The sequence below is a fragment of the Odocoileus virginianus genome, chromosome 10 (genome assembly GCF_023699985.2).
Source record: "Odocoileus virginianus isolate 20LAN1187 ecotype Illinois chromosome 10, Ovbor_1.2, whole genome shotgun sequence".
NCBI classification, from domain to species: domain Eukaryota; kingdom Metazoa; phylum Chordata; class Mammalia; order Artiodactyla; family Cervidae; genus Odocoileus; species Odocoileus virginianus.
This window is the reverse complement of record NC_069683.1, coordinates 42,317,005-42,342,129: the sequence shown is the minus strand read 5'-3', so window position 1 is coordinate 42,342,129 and position 25,125 is coordinate 42,317,005. Positions and strand designations below refer to the sequence as shown.

General features: G+C 45.1%; 1 long non-coding RNA gene across 2 annotated transcripts in view; it reads right to left on the bottom strand.

The window, feature by feature from the left end:
- Positions 1-543: 543 nt before the first annotated feature.
- LOC110127534 (uncharacterized) overlaps positions 544-25,125 on the bottom strand; it is a 50,261-nt gene continuing 25,679 nt past the window's right edge. The window contains exons 2-4 of one of the 2 annotated variants that reach the window (XR_011489973.1): positions 12,540-12,641; positions 4,351-4,617; positions 544-2,000 (exon numbers count right to left, since the gene is read on the bottom strand). This is a non-coding gene — a long non-coding RNA (uncharacterized lncRNA). The remainder of the gene's footprint in view (positions 2,001-4,350; positions 4,618-12,539; positions 12,642-25,125) is intronic. The other variant, XR_011489972.1, reaches the window with a different exon arrangement.

Genomic DNA, 25,125 nt, shown 5'->3' with positions numbered 1-25,125 from the left:
GTTATCTGTTATCCATATTGTTTTCCGAATGTTCACTGATGCTCAAGAAGGCAGATGAGACTGAAAGCACGTAAGAGTTCATATTGTCACCAGCAAAGCCCACTCACCATTTTCAGAAAGTAAAAGTAGAATCTGAGTAATCAAATAAAATCTAACCTTTTCCTTTTCCTTTGTGCTCAGTCTAATTCCAGCAGTCCAGAGCGGGGTACTTCGGACCAGAATTCCTCCTGAGAAAGGCTGACACCTCAGCCTGGTGGGCCGTGTGCAAAAGCGGCTGCACGAGGCACCACGCGGGATTCAAGATGGCGGCGGCGGGCCGTGTGCAAAGCCTGCGGCAGGCGGCGGGCGCAGGAGCGCCAGCCGCTCGGCGGCTGATCCCTCGAGAGCCCGCCCCTCCCCGCGAGAGGACCTTAGAAAGCAGTGGGTGCATGTGCTTTAGGGTAGCCATCTGCAAGCCTTTTTGGCACCAGGGACCCGTTTCAAAGAAGACAATTTTTCCAAGGACTAGGGGCAAGGGGATGGTTTCAGGATGACTCAAGTGCATTACATTTATTGTGCACTTTATTCCTATTAGTATTATATCAGATCCACCTCAAATCATCAGGCATTAGATCCCGGAGGTTGGGGACCCCTACTCTAGAGCCCAAGCTGACACCTCTCCACACTCTGTTGAGAGAATAAAGCTTTCCTTTGCTTCCATACTGAACTCAGTCTCACTCTATTGGCTTGGACAACAGCAGGGTTAGAGGACCCTGGCTGGGGCCTGATTTGAGAGGCTCGGTAACAAAATTGCTATCAACAAAAGGAACATATTGCCTCACCTGTTTGCATTCCTTTTTGAGAAGGTGGAAGCCAAGGATGCTAAGTTTAAGCACTTAGTTTGAAAACAATGTGCTGGTTTGGGAATAACAGTGTGTTGGGGGACAGTGGCGGCGGATTGTACAAGCAGCTGCGGTCAGCAAAATATCACGCGGGGGCCAAGGTATCTGAATGTTCCAGATCTGCCTAGAGAAGTAGGTGTGATGGCAGAGCTCAAGGTCTGGAGTCAGGAAACCCTGTTCTGACCCTCATTCCTCTGGTGATCATGGACCAGGTCTTCAAAGTCCTATTCCTTCATTTTAAAAATTTGGGTTATGATCTCTCGTCTATGTAAGTTACAGAGCTTTGAGGTTCAACAAGGTAATTCAAGGAAAAGTGCTGTGAATTCTGCAAGTCACTATATCCATGGAAATGAAAGTTTCTCCTCTCAGTGGATTTGTTAGGTTTGTGGAGACAAAAAAGCAGGGTTTTGGCCTGTTGCAGGAACAGGGACCTGAGCTTTATCTTCAGTTTAATATCATAGCTTCTGTATGGATGTGGGGCAGCACCTGCTGGACCCCGGTGGGTGAGGGCACACTTTGGAATCACCCTGCCTTGCAGATAATGCTTGGCTGCCCTTGGTGATGAGGTCTGGAGCATCCTTTGCCATTAGCCTGTGGAGACAACTTTTGCATTTCTTGTTCTGTCCAAAGACTTCATACTTGTTGAAACCAATCATATCTAGCACTTAGATTCAATGAAAATTCCCAGAAAACAACCTTAGAGGAACCTCACCTGAACTCTCAAACTCTCTCTTGTCTTCTCCACCCCAATATGCTCATGTGTTCACAAAGCTGAACCATTACCACAACCCCCCATAGGACAAATAACAATCGAGTTACAAAGAAAGTGATTAATAGTTCATTTTCTTGGAGTCTGGCTGCATCCAACACTGAGATGCCAAGAATCTATGACTTCACCTTTTTTTTTTTCCTGACACACTCCTAAAATGCACGACTGGGCACAGTTCCACTGGGAAACTAAATAAATCAAGAAGACAGAGTTGCCTGTGAGACGCTGAGAATTCAGAATTCAAGTTAGCTTCAACTTTGATTTGCTCTTCTTTTTCTTAATGGATGTTCTCTTTAGTTTTCATGGATTTGTGAAATCATATCATTTGTGGTTGACTCTACCAGTTTTTCCTGTAAAGCAAGAAAAATTTATTTTTATTTTAGGAAAATAGAAGCCTAGAGAAGGTAATTGGATTGAGGCTCCCCAAAACACATCTGTTTATTTATTTTTATTAATATTTTTATTTTTTATTGGCATATAGCCTATTAACAATGTAGTAGTTTCAGGTGGACAGCAAAGAAAATCAGCCATGTTTATACATGTTTCCATTCTCCCCTAAACTCCCCTCCCATCCAGGCTGCCATATAACATTAGGCAGACTTTCCTGTGCTATATACAGTGGGTCCTTGTTGGTTATCCATTTTAAATATAGCAGTGTGTACATGTCCATCCTGAACTCCTTAACTATCCCTTCCCCCTATCTTCCTCAGCAAAAATAAGTTCATTCTCTGTCTGTTTCTGTTTTGTAAATAAATTCATTTGTATCATTTCTTTTTAGATTCTGAATGTAAGGGATGTTACACACATTTCTCCTTCTCTGTCCACTCAGTATGAAAATCTCTAGGTCATTCATGTTGCTGCAAATGGCCTTATTTCATTCTTTTAGATGTCTGAGTAATATCCCATTGTATATATGTGCCACATCTTTATCCATTCCTCTGTTGATAGACATTTGGGTTGCTTCCATGTCTTGACTATCATAAACAGTGCTGCAATGAGCACTGGAGTGCATGTACCCTTTCAGACCAAAATCCATTTGTGTAATCAATGAAATATCATTATCAATGAAATGCACAAGCAAACAGTGAGGTAGAAGTCAGCAAATGTTTGGCCATCTTCTTTCACTGTCTTTCTTTTTCTGGAACCAGTGAATGGGCTAATGAAGTTGTGATGTTAAAAGCCTGGATCTGGCATTCTCTCATGAGGGGGACTTAGCTCCTGGCAAGTGCAATTATGAGTAGAGATGTTGATTTAAATGTTAGCTTTGGGGACTTCCCTGGTGGTCCAGTGGCTAAGATATCTTTTGCAATGCAGGGGATGCCAGTTTAATCCTTGGATAGGGAACTAAGATCCTACATGCTGTGGAGCAACTAAGCCCGCTAGCCACAACTAAAGAATGCGCACACCACAAGGAAAGATCCCATGTGCCACAACTAAGATCTGACACAGCCAAATAAATAAATTAAAAACAAAAAAAGATGTTAGGCTTGGAATAAGAGAAATGCAAACCATTTTTTTAACTCCAACTTAAGAAGCACTCATAATATAGGAGTCCTTATACAGCACATCCAAGTATGAATGGGAATGCAATAATGAATTGTTCTTTTTCACAAGGGTCTGAGAATGAGAAGCCAGGCACTAGGAAAAGAGTCTAAGTCAGGGGACCTGGAGGAAATCTTTGGACAGAAGTGGTCTGATTTACATGGTGACTTGGAAGTTCAGCCTCTGTCCTGCATTTACATTGTTCTTTACTTTTGAACTTCACTGTATGGGCCACACATTGTGCTGAGTCAGTGTGTGCCCTGCCAGAGCAAGGTTTCACCTGAGCTGGAGCAGCTCACAGAACCCTCCCCATGAAGTCCCCCATGGCAACGGCCACTCCAGTACCACACCAGAGGCGCTTGTGTTCACATGGGGCTTGAGCCTGATCGGTTGCTGGAACCATCTTGTAGGAAAGAGTGCCCAGTTAGGGGGACTTTGGGTATTTGGTAACAACGTTTTTGCGCTGATTTCTGAAGCGATGTTTCTCAACTGGGAGCAATTTTGCCCCCTAGAGGACATGTGACCATGTCTGGAGACACTCTGGTTGTCACAAATGGAGATGCTCCTGGCATCTAGTGGGATGCCAGGGATACAGCTAAACATACTCTGATGCACAGAGGAGCCCCCCACAGGAATGACTGGGCCTTGAATCTCAATAGCGTCAAGTTTGAGAAACCTTGTCCTGGACCAAGTGAATATTACATCCTTCCTATTTTATTTTTTACTTTTTAGCCATGCCTTGTGACGTGTGAGATCTTAGTTTGCTGAGCAGAAATTGAACCTGGGCCCCCTGTATTGGAAGTGCTGAGTTTTAACCACTGAACCATCAAGGAAGTTCCATTGTTACTGTTCAGTCACTAAGTTGTGTACAACTCTTTTGCAGTCCCATGTATGGGCTGTAGCCCACCAGGCTCCTCTGTCCGTGGGATTTTCCAGGCAAGAATACTAGAGAGGGTTGCCATTTCCTTCTCCAGGAAATCCTCCCAGCCCAGGGGTCAAACCCATGTCTCCTGGTCAGCAGGTGAATTCTTTACTACAGAGTCACCTGGGAAGTCCAAAGTCCCATTATATCTTTTTTTAAAACAAGCAAAGTGTAGTAGGGTTACAGTGCAGTCCCTACCATGCTGGTTTTAGCCTTGTAAAAGAAGACCTGCCTACCTTTTTATGATAATCCTGCTTTATAAAAAACAACCAGAGAACCTCAGTGATGTAACAAAATAAACCTTGATTTTTGCTCATGAGGCTGGTGGTCAGTGGTGCAATTCTGCTAATCTGGACCAGGCCTGGCTGACCTTGATGAGCCCACGGAGGTCTCTGCAGTCAGTTGCTGGTTTGGCTGGCAGCTGGCTGGTTTAGGATGGTTGGTGAGCTGTGGACTGGGATGACTGGACCACGTGGTGTTATCATCCAGGAGGCTAGCCCAGGCTTTTCACATGTCCATGGCAAAGTTTGAGAGAGAGAGAGAGAAAAAAAACACATGAGATCTGCAGGTCAAGGGTTGGAACTGGCACATCACTTCTGACGTACACCATTGGCCAAAGCAAGTTCCAAGATTCAAAGCTTGAGAAATAGACTCTGCTTTCTATGAGAAGAGCTGCAAAGTTAATTACAAAGGGCCGGGATGTAGGGAGGAATGAAAAATTTCAGACATTTTTGCAACCAATCTACCACATGCTTCTCCAATTCGAATTTACATGTATGTACCACAGTTTGGTTGAGCAGTACCTTCCCCAGGAAGCCTTACCTAAGCCCTGCCCTGTCCTCCCATGGTACCTGATAGCTCTTGTAGCTCTCCTCGTACAATGACACTGGCCAGCTGCCACTCCATCCAAGCCATCTTGGGATCCCTGCCCTCAAGCAACCATGAATAAGCATGTGGTTTCCTATCTCTGTATATGTACTAAATGTTTTTTTTAATTAATTAACTATTTTTTGATCGCACTGAGTCTTGGTTGCTGCATGCAGTCTTTCTCTAGTTGCAGTGGCCAGGGAGTACTCTCCTCTGTGGTTCCCGGACTCTAGAGCACAGGCTCAGTAGTTGTGGCCTTAGTTACCTTAGCTGCCCCATAGATTGTGGAATCTTCCAGAGTGGGGATCGGACCCATGTCCCCTGCATTGACAGGTGGATCCTCAACCACTGGACCACCAGGGAAGCCCTGTCCTAAGTGTTCCCTGGATCTGGCTGTAAAGCCTGAGTTAAAGAGCTTGAATTATGGCGTGAGAATCATGGCGTGAGTATCACGGCGTGAGAACCATGGCGTGAGAACCATGGTGTGAGAATCATGGCGTGAGTATCACGGCGTGAGAACCATGGCGTGAGAACCATGGTGTGAGAACCATGGCGTGAGTATCATGGCGTGAGAATCATGGCGTGAGTATCATGGCGTGAGAATCATGGCGTGAGAATCATGGCTTGAGTATCATGGCGTGAGAATCCTGGCGTGAGAATCATGGCGTGAGTATCATGGCGTGAGAATCATGGCGTGAGAATCATGGTGTGAGAATGCCTCTGCTCCAGTCCTGCCTTTGCCTCTTACCATGTCAAGCCAAGGGCTTCCCTCGCGGCTCAGTCGGTAAAGAATCTGCCTGCAATGCAGGAGCCCCAGGTTTGGTCCCTGAGGCAGGAAGATCCCTTGGAGAAGGAAATGGCAACTCATTCCAGTGCTTTTGCCAAGAGAACTCTACGGACAGAGGAGCCAGGCAAGGCTGCAGTCCACAGGATTGCAAAGAGTCAGACACGACTGTGTGACTAACTTTTTCTTTTTCACGTCAAGCCTAGAAAGTTAATTAATCTATTTCTAATCTATAACAATTAATTTATTTTTTGTACAGCGGGGACAAAACATCATCATGTCCAGGGGCTTGGGAGGACAAAAGGAGATGATATAGGACAAAGGCTTGGAAGAGTGGTACAGCAATCCTCAGTAAAGGTAGCTTTTTTGATTACAGATGTCTCTTTCACCATTTTGACCTAGTTGGTAGAGAACTGTGACTTCATTTATGAACTCATCCCTTACACATAGATGGGGCATCACCGTGGTCCTCCTCACACAGGAAGTGAAAAATCTATGTCAACCAGCCAGTTGGCTCCTCGGAGGCTGAATTCATTTTGCTTCTCTGGCTGGAACTGCATTCCTTCAGTCACTGGCAGAGATGATTATCTTCTCCTCCAGAGGTCACTGGAGCTGAGAAAGTCAACTCGCCTCCAGGGATATACTGTGCTCCCAGTGGGGAGGGAGTCCTACGCATCAAGTTCCTGCACTGCTGACTCATCCTGGGGAGGTTGGCGGGCTGCTAGGTCCTTATAGATCACAGGGATAATGGAGATGGCCGTGTGGGTGGAGTTTTCAGCAAGCTCCGGGGCTGAATCTGGTGTTTCTAGAACATTTTGGGAACCGTTAAAATAAGACCCATACAATTTCAGACACTTTTAAATGGCAGTTTAAAAACAGCTGCTTCTCCCATGGGCTGAGTGTGTGGATTTTATAACTGTAAAAAAATTAGAAGCTTGCCTCATGCATAATTCACTGAGTCAGTCCTGGGAGTTGCAACGCCCCTCACAGGGTGCTTGTGTCTGTCACTTTTAATATCCCACAAATTGGCCCTGGTGTCTCTCACTTGGTGGATCTCTGCAGAAATGGAATCTGGTGGGAGGGTGACGTCACCAGCTTCTCCCACCTCCCCAAGCTGCTGAGTCAGGTGGCTCCTCCCTGGCTTTGAAATTGTTCTCCTTTGTAAAAGGCTTCAGGTTAGAACTGAACACTTCCAACATACTCGCAAGAGATTTCTCAGTGGCTGGAAGAAGTCTGACTGTGGAAGGAGAAATTGGGGCAAACCCAGCCAAACTAAAGTCTGCATCTTGATGGGCTGTTTCAGGAAATTTACTGAAACAGACCTCTAGGAACCACCTATGTCACACTAATATGTTAAGTCTCTAAAATGCTTTTGTGTTGTTTAGTCAGAAGATGATAATTTAGCACCGATTATCCTGGTTTTGGGGCTTCCCAGCTGGTGCTAGAGGTAAAGAACCTGCCTGCCAATGCAGGAGACATGGGTTTGATCCCTGGGTTGGGAAGATCCCCCAGAGGGCATGGCAACCCACTCCAGTATTCTTGCCTGGAGAGTCCCTTGGACAGAGGAGGCTGGTGGGCTACAGTCCATAGGATCTCCAAGAGTAGAATACAACTGAAGCAACTTAGCCTGCCTACATGCATCCTGGTTTTTAACTTTTTTTTTTTGCCAAATTGCATAGCATGTGGGGTCTTAGTTCCCTGACCAGGGATGGAACCTTTGCCCCCTGTATTGGAAGCCCAGAGTCTTAACCCCTGGTCCGCCAGTGAAGTCCCTATTCTGGCTTTTAAAGTGGAGTTGAACATTTCCATGTGAACTGGTCTTGCTTTTAAAGTAAGTGTTTAGTTTTTTGAAGTCATTTTAAATTTGTCCTGTTTTTTTGTTTCTACACTCCCTAGCATCAAGTTGGACACATATTGCTCAATTCCTAAGGATCAGTTCTCACAAACTAGTAGCCACAGATTTGATTCATTTGATTATTTTTGTTTTTTTGTGTTGCCTTAGTGCAACATTGTAAAAGGCAATATACTGAGGTGTCACATGGGGCATGTACTTAAGCAGCCGGACAGGGTGTTAGGTGACCTGGCCACTTCATGTGTTTCTGTGCCTTCATTAGAAATTTGAGTTTCCACCACTGCTTGAGGCTCATGTGCTGGGCAGGGTCCCTCCACCTCCATCCCCCCTCTTCCTGAAGTGACATCTGCAGGGATCTCTCCTGCACTGACCTCCACCAGCACCTGCCCTCAAGGAACGTAATTCCTTAACTAGTATATACACCCTGCTGTTTTTGCTCTTCTCTATAGGTATTTGTCCTCTTTTGCTAATCACATTCTAGATCCTTTGCAAGCAGGTTCCTATTCCACTTGGTAGCCCCAGTAGTGTCTTCTACAGCGTGCGTGCTTGCTCAGTCACTATGTCATGTCAGACTCTTTGCCTGCCAGGCTCCTTTGTCCATGGGATTCTCTAGGCAAGAATACTGGAGGGGGTGCTATTTCACAGAGTAGGTGCCAAATACGTGTTTGTGGGCAACTGAGATGGATATTCTGAGACAGTTGTTTTTTAATTTCAAAAATATTTTTACTTAATTTATTTGACTGCACCGGGTCTTAATTGCAGCATGTGGGATCTTTAGTTGCAGCATGTGAATTCTTAGCTGTGGCATGTGGGATTTAGTTCCCAGACCAAGGATGGACCCCAGGCCCACTGCATTGGGAGTATGCAGTCCTAGCTGTTGGACCAACAGGGAAGTCCCAAGATAGTTACTTTTAACGGGCACCTTTCTCGGAGGACTTGACTAATCCTATGGCCACAATGCTTGTGCCCATATCTCCATTTCATGTTTGATTGTAATCATGGATCTCTTTTTACTTTTTGTCCTTTATAAGCATTTAAAGATAGGTTAAGTCTCTGAGATACATCCAAACCTTGGTGCTTTCCCTTCACCTTCTCCAAAGACTCTGTTTGTTAAGCATCTGTCTGCTTTTTCTGAAGCTAGCTAGATGTTTTCCTGAATTAGTTCAAGTACAGGAAACAGACTTCAGCAAGGATGGTATTAGACACATTCAGTAGTGTCATGTTCCTTAAAAGAAAATTATTCAGCACTTACTCTGTGCTCTGTGTTGAGTAAACATGACTGGAAATTCATGACTTTTTACGGAGCTTTCAGTCTAGCTGGAGAAATACTATATACATGCATGAAATATATATAAAACCCAAGACCCTATGTATATAGCTCAGTCGGTAAAGAGTCTGCCTGCAGTGCAGGAGACCCGGGTTCGATCCCTGGGTTGGGAAGATCCCCTGGAGAAGGAAATGGCAACCCACTCCAGATTCTCGCCTGGAAAATCTCATGGACAGAGGAGCCTGGTGGGCTGCAGTCCATGGGGTCGCATAGAGTCGGGCACGACTGAGCGACTAACACTTAACACTTAAAGTCTCAGTAAGTGCTGTGAACTCCAAGGAAGGCAATGTCTCTAAAGAGAAAGGAGAAGGTTTCAGGAGAAGGCAGGTTAGTTCTGGGCCTTGAGCAAACGTAGAATTTGTAGACGTGAAATTGAGCTGGGAAGATACACCAAAAGAAGGGGGAAAATTTGTAGTGAGAAGTGTTAGAGTCACAGATAATCCAACACTTACTATCAAATCACAGATTTCTGAATCTTATTCCTTATTTGAAGAAGACCTTGTGGCACTCTCATTGGGATTCAACAAAATATTAAAAATGTCTGTGTAGCACCTAATGCATAATAGGTGATCAATAATTGCATGTTTGCTTTATAGCAACTGTGAAAAGTGGCCAAAGAGGGATTTCCCTGGTGGTCCGGCGGCTAAGTCTCTGCACTCCCAGTGCAGGAGGCTCAGGTTCTATTCCTGGCCAGGAAACGAGATCCCACATGCCTCAGCTAAGATCAAGGATCCTTTGTGCTACAACAAAGACCCGGCACAGCCAAATGAGTAAATACATTCTTTAAAAGTAGGCAAAGCAAGTGTGTGGTCCAGAAGAAAGGACTGTCTAGTGGAAACACAAGGGAGCAGTGACACGTGATGAGGGAGACTTAGGTGCCCTGGAGGTCACCTGCTGGAGAGCGGAGATGTCTGGATGAGGGTTTGGGCTTTAAGCAGTTGGCTGCTCCGCACAGGGCAGCACTGGTGATTTTTTAGCAGATTTTGCAAGTTCCTAATTTGGAAAGTACACATGCAGAGGCACCGGAAGTCGTGGGTGGAGGGAGAGGGCTGAGTCCCATCCACTCATTATGCTCATGCGAGTGAGGTTTTGTCTCCAATGATGTGAGAAAGGTTTAGGTCAAAGTAAGCCTTCTAAAATACGGATAGCCTGAAATACTAAAATCCTGAGATCTAAAATAATCTAAGTCTGAAATACTAAATTTAAAATACTGACAACCCATGAGGACCCCGCCGCCACTCTCCAGAGCCAGGAATTCTGAGTAATTCCTCTCTGAATCATTCAACTGCTTTGTATTCCAGAAACTCAACCGGCATGATAGCGATTCTCTAATTTTGCCAAGTTGGAATCAATTCTAGGCAAGAGGACTGATGAACAGCTGAAGTTTTCCTTGGCTCAACAGCTCTTAAATAAGTAATATATTTTCTATATATTATTTATATTTGTAGCTATTGTTCGTAAGCTGGTCAGGCCTGCCCAACCATTTTGCCAGTGTTGTGTGGCCGTTGTTCTCAGAGTAACAGTAAAATGTCATCATTTTCCTGAACAAAATTGAACAGCTAATAAGCCTTTTGGGTGAAAAGAGAAGAAGAGAAATAAGGGAAACATTTTACAATTTCTATGCATTCTGCTGTTTTAATTTCTTCTTGTCTATCTTAAACAATAACCCACACTATGTTTATGGATCAGAGGAAATTCATGATCTTTACCTTTGTTCAAGTTTTAAAAAATAGCCATTTGGGGCTTCCCTGGTGGCTCAGATGGTAAAGAGTCTGCCTACAATGCAGGATACTGGGATTCGATCCTTGGGCTGGGAAGCTCCTAGGGAAGGTAATGGTTACCCACTCCAATATTCTTGCCTGGAGAATTCTATAGACAGAGGAGACTGGTGGGGTATAGTTCATGGGGTCACAAAGAGTCAGACACAACTGAACGGCTAAAACTTCCACTTCTTTTTCCTTTTTGGATTACCCAAGGGAAAGAGTGGGAAGAGGGATAGTAAGGGAATTTGGGATGGATGTGTACACACTGCTATATTTAAAACACTACTGTGTAGCACAGGGAACTCTGCTTCAAGTCATGTGGCAGCCTGGATGGGAGGGGAGTCCAGGGGAGAGAGGGTATATGTGTGACTGAGTCCCTTTGCTGTCCACCTGAAACTATCACAAGATTGTTAATCAGCTACACCCCAGTATAAAATAAAAAGCTTAAAAAAAAGTAGCCATTTGGCCCAAACAGCACGACAAACCACGTGGCAAAGAGGAGAAATAAGCTTTATAGTCAGAAGGTATATTTGAGTTGAGGTCCGGGTTGAAAAACCTCTATTAAGAGGGAAGAGTCTAACAGAGTCGTCAGAAGGCTCTTCACAACCAGTTGATCAGAGTGGTTTCAGATCATTCTACTGCCAAGAAGTTCCCCGCCTGGTCCTTTTTGTAGAAGGACATGCCTTCCCAACCTGAGAACTAAACACAAGTAGATGGAAAGGATGTTGACCCAGCTGCAATATTGTTGTGTGACACTTAACATCGACCTTGAAAGGAGCAGGGCATTATCCAATCAGAGAACAACAAATGCATCCACTTGAAAAGTCCAGAGGGGACTTAACTCTTGACTATTATTTTATGTCACTCCAAGAGGTTCTGAGATAACTCTGTACAGGCAGATTTATCTCAGATACACTTAAGTGTGGATCATGTAAACAAGGCTTGATGTCTTTAATGAAAGCCCCAGTCAAAGTTGGGTGGATTGGTTAAGAGCCTACCGTGTACCCAGCCTTGGGCTGAGTCCTGAGGATATGACAAGTAGTCCACGATTCCTGCGTAGGAGCTGAGGCAGTCATGAGGCACACACACCAGAGCAAACATTCTCTCAAGGCAGCCTATGCAAATACTAGATGAGGGGCTCTCTCAGTGCTGCTGTATTTCCAGTGGGAAGCTTGGCAGCGTTTAGGGGCAAATCAGTTCAGTTCAGTCGCTCGGTCGTGTTTGACTCTTTTTGACCCCATGAACCGCAGCACACCAGGCCTCCCTGTCCATCACCAACTCCCAGAGTTTACCCAAACTCACGTCCGTTGAGTTGGTGATGCCATCCAACCATCTCATCCTCTGTCATCCCCCTCTCCTCCTGCCCTCAATCTTTCCCAGCATCAGGGTCTTTTCAAATGATACTATGTATCAATTTGACAGGGGCTGCGGGCTCAGACAGTAGTTGAGGATGGGGTTTATAGCTGAATCATGAGAGGCTTTGACAGCCAGGAGCACTTCAGCTTTGCAGGCAGCTAAGGGCCATGAAAAGACTTTGACCTGCAGCATCGAGAGTGCCTTTAATTTAGGAGGATAAACCTGGTAGCGATGTGTTGGGGAAATCAGAGTCAGGAGCAACAAGTCCATAGGAGAGCTGGAATGGCTTAGATGGCAGCTGGCAGAGAATAAGCTGGGATGGAACTAGAAAAAGACAAATGAGTGGAATCATGATGAAAGAAGCAGTCTTTGTGTTTGCTTCCTTCCTGGTTGGATCGAAGTTACTGTCTTAGCTCAGGCTGTTATAACAAGATGCTGTGAACTGGGAGCTTAAACAACAAACATTCATTTCTCACAGTTCTGAAGGTGGGGAAGTCCAAGATCAGCAGATGCTCTGTCTGATGCGGACGTGCTCCATGATTTGCAGATGGCTGTCTTCTCACTGTATCCTCACTTGGCTGAAAGAAAAATAATTTCTCTTGTGTTTCTTTTTATACAGACACTGATTCCATTCATAAGAACTCCACCTTCTTGACCTAATTCCCTCCCAAAGACCCCACCTCCAAATACCATCACAACGAGGGGTCAGGATTTTAACATGTGAATTTTGAAGGGATATAAACATTCAGTCCATAACAGTTACCATAATTACATCTATAATACTACTGATTTAAATGCAAGTTTCTTGAAAGTAATGCTTTGTTTGCAAAGCGGGCTCTGTTGGTTGAATTAAATTGTGTATAACCTAATACACAATTATGCTGAAATCAAATCAATGCTGAAATCAGATTTTTTCAGACTGATTATGCTATTAATAAAAATCTGTCTAGCTGCTCTCTAAGACATACCAACTATTAGTCTGTTTTGGATGTCAAGATTATTTCATGCAAACAGTGTATTTCCTGACAGTGCATTACTTTGAATAGAAACAGTCCCACCCCACACCCTGCAAAACACACACAATCAAAAGTCTCAGAATCAGAAATGCTTATTATTAGTTAAATAAAACAGGAAGGAAATGTGTAAGAAAGTAAACACTTTATTTGGGGCAGAAACCTAAAAACTCTAAGGGGTGTTAATCAATTTCTTGGGCATTTAAGCATTTCATCACATTTTGTTTTTCTACTTTTTTAATTCATCAAACCTCCAGCTTGGGGAGTTCTGATCTATAGAAAACTTTTTTTTTTAATGTAAAAAGCTTTTCAACAAACATCCCCAACAACCTTTTATATGAATACCACTTCTCCTCAGAATGCAAAAATAGAAACTACTTTTTATTCTGAATAATGTATAGTGTTCTGTTCTCTGAGGATGACTGGAGTGCCTACTTTATCTAAGCGTCAGAGAGTTCTTTGCTTAGTCTGGCCATCTCTTGCAAGAGCTGTGTATTTTTGGGGCACTGGGGCAACCTCATGTCCACTGCTGATACTAATTGTGTCTTCTTACACTGTCTGCTTTTTCACTTTTGCTCACAAGCTGAATATTTTCACACTTTTGTTCATTTTGGATCACCCACTTTTCATATGAGAAGTAGAATACTCAGCATAATCTTTGAAACCAGATTACATCTAGGCTCTAATACTTGATGGGTGCATGACCTTGATTAATTATCTCTGGAGCCTTTGTTTCCTTATTTGAAGGTGGGGATAATGAACCCTACTTTCCAATAATTTTTGCACATCAAATAAAATGAGATAATGAAGGTAGAGGATACAGTAATCTTAGTAAACATTAGTAAACATTTCCATATTTGGTGGGTATTTCTCCCTGAGCATTCTAGTGCTTCAGTATGATGTGTAATGAAGAGACAGAGACAAATCCCTCTGTGCTTTGTTAACAATAACAGTGGTCCTCAAAGTGTGGTCCCCCAACCAGCAGCATAGGCATTCACTTCAGTCCTACTAAATCAGGAACACCAGGGTGGGGTCCAGCAAATAGTGTTGTAAAAACTCCCCAGGTGCTTGTGTTTTCTTTTTTAATTTTTGCCAGCGTGTATTTGCTTTGTACTGTTGTGTTAGTCTGTACTGCATGGCAAAGTGAATCAGCTATAAGTGAAAGTGTTAGCCGCTCAGTCATGTTCGACTCTTTGTAACCCCATCGACTGCAACCCACTGGGTTCCTCTGTCCATGGAATTTTCCAGGCAAGAGTATTGGAGGGGTTAGCCATTCCCTTCTCCCGGGGATCTTTCCAACCCAGGGATGAAACGTGGGTCTCCTGCATTGCAGGCAGATTCTTCACGATCTGAGCCACCAGGGAATCGGCTGTATGTATACACACAGCCCCTCCTTTTTGGACTTCTTTCCCATTTGGCTCACCACAGAGCGCTTAGAGCTCCCTGTGGTGTGCAGTAGGCTCTCATCAGTTATCTACTTTATGCACAGTATCAATAGTGTATAGATGTCAGTCCTGGCCTCCCAGTTCATCCCACCCTCCTCCCAGGCGATTCTGATGCACACCGACATTTGAGATCTGCTGATCCTAGATAAAGGCCCGGATGGTGTGTATGTGGGTTAACCAGGGCAAAGGTGGGTATGTGTACATGCACGTGAGTGTGTGTGGCTGGTGGGGTGCTGGAGTGTCAATCTTCATTATTTACAAATACAGCTAAAGGAAATAAGTCATGGACGTGGATCTGGAGAGTAACTAAATAATGTAGATGTGGTCTTCTGTGTCTGGTCATGTTATTTGTTTCCTTTCTTTGTCAAGCTAGGTCTTGGGCACCAGGGAATTAGGGGTAAATAGAGTTTGAGTCCTGTGTCCTGTTGAGATCTTGAGATGGTCCTGAATCCTGGCCTCAGAGTCACAGCTCTGGTGCCTCCAGATGGGCCCTGCTGTCTTGGAGGAGTAGGGGACCTGTCTTCTCTTGGGAGCAGGCACTGAGTTGTCACTGGAAAGGCAGACCACTCTATTCAGAATTTTTTTTTTCTAGTGGAGGTCATTTTGCCAATTTCCTATGGCTCTGAACCAGGCCTCATTTGAGTTTTGCTCATGACGGGCAGGAAGGCTGAGTGTGTGTGTGTGTTAGTTGCTCAGGTGTGTCCGACTCTGCCACCCCACGGACAGTAGCCCGCCAGGCACCTCTGTCCATGGGATTCTCCAGGCAAGAATACTGGAGTGGATTGCCATTCCCTTCTCCAGAGGATCTCCCCAACTCAGGGATCGAACCCAGGTCTCCTGAATTGCAGGCAGATTCTTTCCCATTTGTGGCTGAGTTGACCCTAAATGCTGTTAGCGTCACATGAGAAGCTACTTCTGAAAATGGTCACAGTTCTCACCCTTCAGTATTTTGTGTTTAAATGATAGCAAAGCAGTCACATACACTAATCCATGTGTAGAGATCTGTCTCCCTCCTGCCCCCTTGTGGACAGTCGGTTTCACTGCATCCTGAGCTGAGCCTGTCACTTACTTCCTTGGGCTCATTGGTGAAAGGTCTGAGGTTTGCCTCTCTATTCTGTGTCCTTTCTCCTATCTTGAGCTTCTGTAGCCATGTGACTTTTCATTTAGCCGATATTGATTTGGGGAGATACAAACGTTATGATCAAAACCATCTCATCGCCGTTGTGTGGATCAGGTGCTCATTGCTAGGGATGTGTGACATTTGGCAGAACTGGTGGGTTCCTGTGAATACATTTGCTGCACCTCATGCTTGAGGTTCTTTTAATACACATTTAAAAATTCATATTTTAAAATAGAAGTATTTTAAAATTTTATACTGGTAATATGTTTGCTTTAGAAAAATTAAAAATGACACCCTCACTTCTAACACTTAGATGTTGTGCTGTTTATCATTCCATGTACCTCTCCTACCCCAAATTCCTACTTTCTCACCTTTCTCTTCCCTGTGAGTGAGTGATAGTTGCTCAGTCATGCCTGACTCTTTGCAACCCCATGGACTGTAGCCTGCCAGGCTCCTCTGTTCATGGAATTTTCCAGGCAAGATTACTGGAGTGGGTTGCCATTTCCTTCTCCAGGGGATATTCCTGACCCAGGGATCCTGCATTGCAGGAGAGTCTTTACCATCTGAGCCACCAGGGAAGCCTACTATTAAGAGACATTTCTAAGTATAAAGACAGGTCAACTCTTTCCTGATTCCTCTTTAATTCTACTCATTTCTTCCACAGACAAGAAAATAGAGATGAGGAGGGGAGATTAGACAAGGTCAGAGAGTGAACAATGCTGACTTTGTGTCCTGGACTTTCCTGATTGGGATGGGCTGTAGTCTTCACGAAGTGACTCAACGCCCCTCCTGGTTCAGCCTGGTCATTTCACACCACCTAAGACACATAGCCCCTCTTCCTCCTTTTTTTGACCTCTTCTTTATCATCAATTCCATCTGCAGGCTCAAATCTCCCTTTCCTTTGGCTCCTTAACATCCTTCTTCATTTTCAGTGTCAGAGAAAGGAAAGGAAAGTCATTGTATGAGTATTATTGGCTGGGCTGAAAATGCTTTCTAGGTTCCCATCTGGGAGCTTCCACAGCCTTCTCTGAGCCTGTTCATATTTTTCTTGTTGGTTAATAAAGGCTCTTAGAGTTACTAATGCTAGGTTTGCCATCAAAGTTAAAAAAATTTTTTTATTCATTCACTCACTCATTCATCCAACAAACATTTAGCACTTAAGATGTGTCAGAGGTGGTTCTAGATTTTGGGAATTCAGTGATTTTAAAAGGATCACTGGGGTCTCTGCTCTCATGGAGGGAAGAGAAACATGAAAGCTAAGAAGTAGTTTTATATTTTGGTGAGTGTCTTGCAGAAAACAAAAGGTGATGGGGGAGGTTGCTACTTCTCTGAGTAGGTGACATTTAATTTAGGAACTAACAATGAGAAGAAGTTAGGAAAATCTTCTGGGCAGAAGAAACAGCAAGTGCAAATACTCAATCGTCTGAGTAGGCTTCTTGCACCCGAGGACCTAAATGAAGGTTGCTGAGGGTCATAGCAGAGAAATTAAGAGGGATGAAGAGGTAGGAAGGCCAAGGTAAATTTGGTTCTCAGCCTAGATATGAGGTTCAAAGCCAAAGGACTGGAGAAGAGAAAATGGGTTTGACAAATGTATCTTTAAGAGGAAGAATGAGCTGAACTTGTTAATAAGTAGGGGGTGAGGAAGAGAGTCTGCCCCAGGTTTCTTAGGAGGGCAGCAGCGTGGGTGGTGGGTTCCATGAAGACTCCACTAATCAGCATCTTATCCAAATTCCCACAAGGAGGAGGAGCAGATTGCATGTGTGTGTGGGGGTGGGGGGAGGATAGAAGAGCATTTTCCCTGCTACACATGCTAAGGCCCCAGGACAATAGGGCACAGGCAGCCTATTTCAGGTCTGTGTTTTCATTCTGAACTGAAGAGAGGCACCTCCCTACCCCCCATCCTGGCTGATCAGAGGGCTCAAACTGAAACAAGGACGGAAAGTACTTTATTTCTAAGAGACGGAAAACTCCCTCATCTAGATCACTATAACCTATCCATCTGCATCTGTAACTGGAAGATTCATATGTAGCTACACAGGGTTGCAGAGAGTCAGACACGACTTAGTGACCAAACAACAACTAGCTGGCATGCCTGGAGTTAATGGGAAGAATCCTTAACCATCGAGAGAAAAATAAATCAACTGCAAATCAACACTTGCCATTTTTAACCACTCCTCTTGGTGGTTTTTGATGTCAAAACCCCTGTTTGTTTCCCTCAAGTGGTACCTCAAGGTCAGCAGTACCTGCATGAGGTACTGCTCACTAAGTACCTGCTCACTAAGACCTTGCAGGTTCTTAGCTTCTGCTCATCACCAGGGAGGATGGCAGCCTAGCCCCTTGAGGCATCCCAGGTGTGAATTTCCTTTATTACCTTGTGATCAATTATCTTTTTAAGTCTGACCTTGCCAAACACTCCAAATTCAAGGAAAATGAATTCAGGTGTTTCTGTGCAATGCATTTGGAAATTAGAAAAAGAAGTAAAAACTTTATTTGGAAAATAATATGGAGTTTTTCCCCAAAGCTTTCTCACACTGATAATCTCATTGACTATATAAAAACTCTGTAAGGTATAGAAACAGAAGGCCCATCTTCCTGACGTGAAAACTGAGGCCCAGCGAGGCAGGACTTGCCTGAGTCAGGAGTAACAGGGGCAGGCATGTATATCACCAGGCAGACTGCCAGACGCCTTCCTTGATACCATCTCCTTGTGAGTAGTTAAAATAGTCATCACACCAACTCCACTTTGTAGATGAAGAAACCGAACCTCAGATGTGACTTGCCAGAGACCAGGCAGCTGTAAGGAGCTATTCTGATGCCTACCGGTGACCTGCAACTCAGCTGTGCATTAACCACCCAGAGTTACAACAGACCCCGCAAGTTAAAGGCAAGGCCCGAAACAAGATTGCCCCCACTTAGATGTCAGCTGCAAGGGGGAGCCCCAGGCCATCCATACTTCTGATCAACTAGCTACAAACCTGGGGTATTCCCATTACCTCCCTCAGGTTCGATAATTTGTTAGAATGACTCCCAAAACTCAGGAAAATTCTATGCCTCATCATTTAGTAGATATGTTGTGTCGGACTCTTTGTGACCTCATGGACTGCAGCACACCAGGCTTCCATGTCTTTCACTATCTCTCGTGGTCACTCAAACTCATGTTTATTGAGTCGGTGATGCCATCCAACTATCTCATCCTCTGTCGTCCCCTTCTCCTCTTGCTTTCAATCTTTCCCAGCATCAGGGTCTTTTCCAATGAGTTGGCTCTTCTCATCAGGTATTGGAGCTTCAGCTTCAGCATCAGTCCTTCCAATGAACACTCAGGCTTGATTTCCTTTAGGACGGACTAATTTGATCTCCTTGCTCTCCAAGGGACTCTCAAGAGTCTTCTCTAGCACCACAATTCAAAAGCATCAGTTCTTCATGCTTACAATTGTAGTTTTATTCTAAATCAGGATCAGCCACGCAAAAAGACACACAGGGTGAGGTGTGGAGGGTCCTAAATGCAGAGCTTCTGTGTCCTCTCCCCCTGGAATCAGAGCATGTAACCCTCTCAGCACAGCCAGGAAGCTTACTGAGCCTCAGTGTCTGGAACTTATATTGGGGTTTCATCACTTGGGCATGATTGATAACTTAATCTCCAGCCCCCCACAGCTCCCCAGGCTCAAATGTCCCAATCCTCTAGTCACGTGGTTGGTCTTTCTAGTAACCAGTCTCCATCCTGACCCATCTCATTACTAGAAATTCAGGTGTGACCAAAGGGCTCGTGAATAACAGACACTCCTATCACTCGGGCAATTCCAAGCATTTAAGAATCTCCATCCCATGGAGAAGGAAATAGCAACCCACTTCAGTATTCTTGCCTAGAGAATTCTATGGACAGAGGAGCCTCGCAGGCTCCATGGGGAGTGACTACACTTTCACTTTCTTTCAGTTGTTCACGTGCCACAACTAAAAAGAACCTGCATGCCACAGCTAAGACCTAGTGCAGCCGAATAAATAAAAACAAATAATAATATATTTTTTTAAAGTTTCATCCCAGGAACCTGGGACAAAAACCAGACAAATTCTTTGTTATACAATAGTAGCAGAGCCTAGTCTTGACCCTATGTCTGCAGAATTCAGGTCAAAGGCTTTCCTCGCCACCCCACACCAGGCCCCCAGCACCTGGCCCCACCCTGGCTTTCTGGCTGTGCATTTAGGAGTGAGAAATCATGATGTATTCTGACCTCCCAAAGACCTGGAGAGAGGCCACAGGCTTTTGAAAACCACACCCATCCTTCTGTTTGCCCACCTGAAACCAGACCAAACTCATTACCCAACCACCACGTTTCTAAAGTGACAAAGCTGAAGCAGGAAGGATGCTGGCACTCACCCTGTCCCTCTCCCATCTCAGCAGAGAGCTTGTCTTTGGGACTGGACAGTGCAGGGCTTCGGAAAGCCAGCCAGTGGGAGGTGCCAGTACAGACCACGATGCAGAGGTCTGCATCTATCCTTAATCTGCATTTTAAAGAAAAACCCTCCATCCCACACAGCTCTCTGCCCTAGGGAGCTGTTTCAAAATGTGCCAGCCAAAATGGAATGGTGGATGAGAAGTGATTTCAGAGCAACAGAATCCAGGGTATGCGGGCTGTCAAAGGACAGTTTGTCCACTTTCATTATCAGCGCAAGCTCTGCTGCCTTCCAGTGACCGGGGGAAAGGATGCTCATTTACTACACACCTACCACGTGGCATGCAATATGTGAGGCATCTACAGATGCCACACATCACGTAACCCTTACTATTCTGCGGACTGTACCTAATCACGCTAATTTAATAGAGAAACAGGTCCTAAGAGATTAAAGAACTCACCCAAAGATATGCAGTTAGGAAGAGGCAAAGCTATGATTCAAACCCCAGTTCAGTTCCAAGACCCATTCTTTTACCTATACTAGGCTGCCTCCAGGAGCTGGTCATAGCTGGGAAAATGTTGCCATCATTTCTGTTAGCTTGCTCCTTTATTAAGGATATTTTTGTACAAATAGGTAATTAAACTGTGAGCCTCAGAAAACCTGTAATTTTGAAAACCCAGGGAAGCAGAACAAAGCTCAGCAAAGAAAAGCTTCATTTACATTAACCCAGCTGGGAGATTACTCAGGTCATTTCTCTGAAAGCCCTCTGACCTTCCTCTGAGTTGTTTAAACATTAGGCTGGTTTCAAATCTTAATCCACTGCTAACTCAGGCCTCTGGTGCAGAACAAATGCCCTATTAATGATAAAAGTCGCAATCACATAAAAGGCTCGCTGTGGGATTATTAAGAGCAGCCCTATTTCCAGCTCCTATTTCCAGTTTTTATTTTACCTCCTTTTACTGGCCTCTGTTGGTAACACGTGGTTACCTCTCTACTGGGCTAGGCAAGCAGGAGGCTAGAGCCGGCATTAGCTCAGCGCTAGTGCCACCTGGTGGTCAGCCTAGGTGTCTGCAGGTCCTCCTAGCGTTTCAGATAAAAGGGTGGTGTGTTCATTATAAGCTTCCCTCATAGCTCAGTTGGTAAAGAATCCTCCTGCGATGCAGGGGATCCAGGTTCGATTTCTGGGTCGGGAAGATCCGCTGGAGAAGGGATAGCCTATCCACTCCAGTATTCTTGGGCTTCCCTTGTAGCTTAGCTGGTAAAGAATCCGCCTGCAACGCGGGAGACCTGGGTTGGAAAGATCTCCTGGAGATGGGAAAGGCTACCCACTCCAGTATTCTGGCCTGGAGAACTCTATGGACTGTATAGTCCATGGGGTCACAAAGAGTCCGACATGACTGAGAGACTTTCACTTCACTTTCAATGAATATATTAGGTTTACTTTTTACTATCATATTCTTATAGTAGTAAAATATAAAACTGATCTGGTCTCTGCCTTCTCCGGATCATCAAACAGGTGTTTTCACTATAGCACAGGAGATGCTTGTGTGGGGAAGGCAGTGAATGAGGCAGCCACCTACTTATAATACTGTAAGATTCTAAGTTACTGTCATGACTGATTCTTGAACGTGGACAATTGTGTTTATTTTGACTTCATGCGGGTAGAGCACAAAAATGCGTTGGCCTCTGATTCTTTCATTCTTTCAGATCCCTGGCCCCACTGATACCTAGATGTAAACGCCATCAATGTACAGGTGGCATCGCTTCCTTCCTCTTTAGGTCCACAGTCTAACACCCCAGCCCAGGAAGAAAATGAGAGGGGTCAGTGTATGCCAGACCATTTTCACAATTAATTTTTATTTCCTTCTCAAGGCACTTTTCAGCCTTGTTATATATTCGGGGAAATTACTTGGCCTTTCTGAGCATCAGTCTTCCCCATCTGTAAAACGGACATAATTATGTTTGTTTTGCTGGATGATAGTAAGAAACAAACCTAATTGTGGAAATAAATGAAGATTGTCCAAATGAGAACCAACAGAGCTTGCTACAGCGGGGGAGCCAGACACCAACAGTGAGCTTGCAGAGACGCAGAAGCAGACAGAGTGGGAAAGTTTAACAATTAAGAAAGGAGAAGACATCCTCTGTGCTCTGGTTGGAGGTTGTTGCCATGGGGAAGCTGGCGGCGGGCTGACTAGAAGCAGGGGCATCTGATGTGACTGGTTCAGGGAATATTTTTTGGCTTAGTTCTGAGGTGGAAGTGGGGGCAAAAGTTAGGCAGTCAATGACTGAGTCCTGGCCATTCTGGTCCATTACTGCAGAGGCTATGATTTGGCTGTGCCGGTTGCTGCAAATGCTGTGGGTAGGAATTCTGCTGTTACATGTAGTCTGGCCACTGTCCTATATATTCCATCTTTCACGATGCATTTAAGGCTTTCACATGGTAAATGACATGCACAGATACTCAGTGAACGGTGATCATTAGTATTATAGTTCGCCTCTATAAAGTGACTCTAAAGTAGTGACTGAGCTGGACTTCAGCGTCAGCTTCCTGGCCACTGTTCTCTCTGTTCCAGTCAGGGTCGGATGGGGAAAGCAGAAACTGTACCGCCTATTTAAACAAAGATAATTCAACATGGTAAATGGGTTACAGGAAGAGGAAGACAGGGGAAGTTAAAGGAGGACAATGAGGTAATACAGAGCTACTTCAGGAAACAACTGCTGCTCTTCCGGCTGCAGGAACAATTAGAGATTGACGCTATTGGAACTCAGAAGCCCAAAGGACGGGCTTCTCGGAGCAGAGCCCAGACCTCCCACGAGGGCCGTGCTGCTCCCGTTACCCGGGTCCAAGCTCACTCTGCTTGCCGCACAACAGGCCAATGAATTCGAGATAAGGGATGGAGTCAAGCAAGAGACTTTAATCAGGGACCTAGATGATTGAGAAGATGGCAGGCTGATGCCTCAAAATAACCATCTTATTGGGGTCTGGATGCCAGCTTCTTTTATAGACCGGAGATGGGGGGAGGTGAGGAAGCAAAGTAAAAAGTCCATTAATCTTGCAAACATCTCCTAGAATGGCAAGCCTCAGGCAGGGGATGTGCTAATTTCTTCCTTCCTGCCATCCACAGGTGGACAGGGTCCTGAACAAAGGTCTCTTTAGTTTAACAGTCAGGCAGAGGGGGCAGGATTCTCTGAGGCAGGCCATTCTGATAACAAAGGCAATGAAGAGCAAATCAAAGAAACTGTTCCAACATGGAGTTGAAAACTGGCTTCTTCTCTGCTGGTGCTGGCACCTCAGAAGCCCCCAGGAGGGGCTGAAGGAAGGGGACCCAGATGGTCGAGCAGCAGACTGGTGCAGGCATGCCTGAGGGGTCACCATGAGCCTGGTTCAGGGAGACTGGAAGATCCCTGGAAACTGGAACGAGTTGTTTCTTGCGAGAATATCTCCTGCCATATTAATAAACAAGAAATGTCACAGCCATCAGTGATTTCTAGCCTCCAAATGTGAATGCAAGCTCCCCAACCTGCAATCTGGCAGATGCTACCACCCGCTACAGTGATTGCTGAGGAGCTGGGGGATTGCAAGGTGAACAAGGAAACGGGACTGGCCCCAGATAGCTGAGGTGCATATGAAAGGAATGAATTCAGTTATCCCAGAGGCTTGCATCTTCCCATACATAGAATGCTATATTCCCTAACTTGATACTTGATCTTTGATGTTCAGACTGCCTTCTCCCTTTGTTGCAAACTTGTTGCAAGTCTGACTTACCCACTGCCTCCTTGGAGTAATTTTCTCAGAGCTACAGAGATGCTGTCTCCCAGGCTCAGAGTTCTAAGCAGTCCCACCAAATAAAATAACTCTCTACTTTCAGGTTGTGACTGTATTTTAGTCGACATTCTGAAACCAACTATGGCTGCAGGGTGAAGAAGCATGGTTGCAGTGACAGTGGTGAGCCAACAAGAAGGAGCTTCGGGGCATCCTCTGTCCCTCTCCTCCTTCTCATTCCTGAACCAAGAACTTCCCATTCCTTTCCTTAGCAGAGTCCAAACTAGGTGTTTCCAGTCTACAAAGTTAGACTCTTCCCTGAGATTATTGGGATAGAGACCTGGCCCATTCTTTAGGGAGGCTGGGCACTGGCTATACTTTCATCCAGGGGCAACTACCAGAAACAGTACCAGGCATGATGAACGTCAAAATGAATCAAACATGGTCCCTTCTCTAGAGGAGTTCATATATTGGTATATATACCAATCAGTATAAGCTAATGTGAACATAAAGTTAAGTTGATGGTCTCATGAAATCACTAATGCCAAGCTCTGTCTGTGAAGGTCTCAGAAGACATTCCAGAGGAGGTGGCATTTAACTTGAGCCATGGAATAGAAGTTGGCCAGGAGGGTGAAGGAGTGAGAGGATATTCAAGGCAGAGGCTAGTGCCTGTGGATGGCCTGGAGGTAGGCACACGAGAGCACTCGTTTGGAGATCTGTAAGGAGGTGTGTCAGGCTGGGGCAGAGGGCTGAAGACAGGGCGAGGAGGATGGAGCTCGGAGATGATCAGCCTGCATCATCTGGCTCCCAAAGGGCCTGAGACGAGGGGACATGGGCGGGGAGGGACATGACCCAGCCTGCAGTTACATAGATCATTCTAGCAGCTGTGTGGAGGGTAGATAGGGAAAGGGAGCTGGTGAGATTTCAGGCAGAAAAGCTACTTAAAAGCTGTGTCATAATACTCATTGGTGGCTTTCAAGATGCATAAGGGACCTTCTAGATCCCTCCCAAGCCCAAGACTGATTCAAAGCAGTGAACATGAATAAACACAAGCGGGAGGATTGTGCCTAAGCTTTGCAGATAACTCCTGCCCGGCAGAGGCACCTTGTTAGACATGCCAGGACCACATTCCAAGGACTGATGAGGCAGCCAGGGGACGGAGTGGAGGTGGTGGAGGGAAGCCAGGCTGGGCAGGAGGAGGCTGCACATTCTGGATGTACCAGCCATCAGTGAGTCTGGCTGGACACCACTCCTGGGGTGACTGAAAGCTGGCACAGACTTTGAGGCAGAGCAATGATTTGATCTTGAACTTCTTGATGAAGGTGAATGAGG